The sequence below is a fragment of the Bos indicus genome, chromosome 1 (assembly GCF_029378745.1).
Source record: "Bos indicus isolate NIAB-ARS_2022 breed Sahiwal x Tharparkar chromosome 1, NIAB-ARS_B.indTharparkar_mat_pri_1.0, whole genome shotgun sequence".
NCBI classification, from domain to species: domain Eukaryota; kingdom Metazoa; phylum Chordata; class Mammalia; order Artiodactyla; family Bovidae; genus Bos; species Bos indicus.
Window position 1 is genome coordinate 5,210,774 of NC_091760.1, and position 2,903 is coordinate 5,213,676.

Genomic DNA, 2,903 nt, shown 5'->3' on the forward strand with positions numbered 1-2,903 from the left:
GCCTGGCGGGCTACAGTCCATGAGATTGCAAAGAATTGGACACGACTGAGCAACGAACATACACAAATAATCTATCTGGCAAAAAAGTCTGAAAAAGAACAGATACATGTGTAATTGAATCAGTTTGCTGTACCTCTGAAACTAACAATATTGTAAATCAACTATAGTGAAGTGAAGTTGCTCAGTCGTGTGTGACTCTTTGCGGCCCCATGGACTGTGGCCTACCAGGCTCCTCCGTCCATGGGATTTTCCAGGCAAGAGTACTGGAGTGGGGTGCCATTGCCTTCTCCAGGGGATTTTCCTGACCCAGGGATTGGACCCAGGTCTCCTGTATGCTGCTGCTGCTGCTAAGTCACTTCAGTCGTGTCCAACTCTGTGTGACCCCATAGATGGCAGCCCACCAGGCTCCCCTGTCCCTGGGATTCTCCAGGCAAGGTCTCCTGTATACTCCAATATAAAAAAAAATTAAGTTAAAAAATTGCACATCACCTCCTTGATTAAAAAAAAAAAAGATCTATGACAAATACTTTCATAAAGCGTGTCTCATGTAACGCATCCACTAGTGGCATTTTGTAGAAGAGGGCATGGACTCAGGGAAGCTGAGCAAATGTCCTGAGGTGAGAAGTCGTGTGTTTGGGACATGAGTGCATAGCCAGTGTATTTTCCCACTCACGACCGTGTTTCTCTGTACCAGGAGGTCAGGTCCATCTGTTAAGGTTATCGACGAGGTGGTAAGACTATTATCTCTGTTTGTATTAGTCTTCTCAGGCTGCCATAACACCACTCCACAGACTGAGTGGCTTACACAGACTTGTTCTTAACACAGTTCTAGAGGCCAAAGTCCAAGGTCAAGGTGTTGGCAGATTTGCCTTCTCCTGAGTTCTCTCTCCTTTGTTGGCAGTGAGCTCTCCCCTCACTGTGTCCTCTTGTGGTTTGTCCTCTGTGCGTGGACATCCCTGAGGTCTCTCTGTGGGTCCAAGTTGGCTTTTCTTATAAGGACACTCAGTTCAGTTCAGTTCAGTCGCTCAGTCATGTCCGACTCTTTACAACCCCATGAATTGCAGCACACCGGGCCTCCCTGTCCATCACCAACTCCTGGAGTTCACTCAAACTCATGTTCATTGAGTCAGTGATGCCATCCAGCCAGCTGATCCTCTGTCGTCCCCTTCTCCTCCTGCCCCCAATCCCTCCCAGCATCAGAGTCTTTTCCAATGAGTCAACTCTTCGCATGAGGTGGCCAAAGTACTGGAGTTTCAGCTTTAGCATCGTTCCTTCCAAAGAAATCCCAGGGCTGATCTCCTTCAGAATGGACTGGTTGGATCTCCTTGCAGTCCAAGGGACTCTCAAGAGTCTTCTCCAACACCACATTTCAAAAGCATAAATTCTTCGGTGCTCAGCTTTCTTCACAGTCCAACTCTCACATCCATACATGACCACTGGAAAAACCATAACCTTGACTAGACAGACCTTTGTTGGAAAAGTAATGTCTCTGCTTTTGAATATGCTAGCCAGGTAGATTAGAGCCCACCTTAATAATGGCAGGAAACCATCTCCAAATACAATCACATCCTGAGGTACTTGTGGTTAGGGCTTCAACTTAGGAATTTGGGGGGACACAGTTCAGCGTATAATCATGTTCACATGGCTGTGGGCTGTGTAGGACCAAGGATCACTCCTGGGACAAGAGGAATCCAAAGAAAATCATAAATGCCCTCTGTTCCCTTCTGTTTTTTTTTTTTTTTTTTTGAAGCTTCTGACTCAAGATTATTGCCCTGCTTCCTTTGTTCTCTGTTTGGCAGGATGCTGTGCTCCTGGATGGGGTCAGAGCCCTATTCATACTCATGGGAGGGATAGGTGCTGTCCCCCTTGTACTCACCGGTAGTGAGGCTGTGCAGCATGAAGTGGCCCAGGTTCTGTTTGGAGATGACCCTCGAGGGCCCTCGTCCATCCAGGGTCCCTGTGTGGGCCCCAGTCAGCGGCTGGTCTCCCATAGGTGGCGGCATCCCTGGCTTCATACTTCAGGCCCGACTCCTGCAGTATCTTCTGCATCTGGATTTGATCATCAGTCACATTCTGCAGTCTTGGGGGCACCTTGGAAGGGTCCCATGGTAGGAAGGCCGAGGTGCAGGCCATGACCTTGTCCGCACCATGGGTCTTCATGGCCGCCACAATATTCCAGCACCCTCAGACATCACGGTGGTAAGGACCTGCTTGCACCGCCAGGGCCAGTGTGGTGAGCCCGATCTTGCTGGTGCAGAAGTTGGCAATCTTCTCAACAGCCATGCCGCCGGGCATGGGGGCTCGAGGCCCTGGAGTCTCAGGACACTCCAGAAGGCCTGGCTGCTGGGCCACCCTCCTGCCCTTCCTTAGAGGGAAGGACAGGGAGGGACTGCTCAGAGTGGCACACCTCAGCACACCTCCAGCCTCAGACTGTGGTCGAGGGGCCAGGCCAAAAGGCCATGCTTCTCCCTCTGTCCCCTTCTATATAAGCTTTTTACACTGGAAAATTTGGTTAGAATTGCCCAACAGGAAAGAGTTGAAAGGTTCATTGTGAAAGGAACAAATCCCAGCCGATGAAACCACTTCTTTCTCTCCTCCACCCTGCTGCTGCCCCTCTGAGGTGCTTGCTAATCGATCACTTACTCATTTGTTTATCCAAACATCCTTTACCTGGTCCCTGATTGTACTGCCTTATGGCAGAAAGTGAAGAAGAACTAAAGAGCCTCTTGATGAAAGTGAAAGAGGAGAGTTAAAAAGTTGGCTTAAAGCTCAACATTCAGAAAACTAAGATCATGGCATCCAGTCCCATCACTTCATGGCAAATAGATGGGGAAACAGTGGCTGACTTTATTTTTCTGGGCTCCAAAATCACTGCAGATGGTGATTGCAGCCATGAAATTAAA

General features: G+C 49.0%; 1 pseudogene; it reads right to left on the bottom strand.

The window, feature by feature from the left end:
* Positions 1–1,583: 1,583 nt before the first annotated feature.
* Positions 1,584–2,283, bottom strand: LOC109563711 (flavin reductase (NADPH) pseudogene; annotated as a pseudogene).
* Between the last annotated feature and the right edge of the window lie 620 nt (positions 2,284–2,903).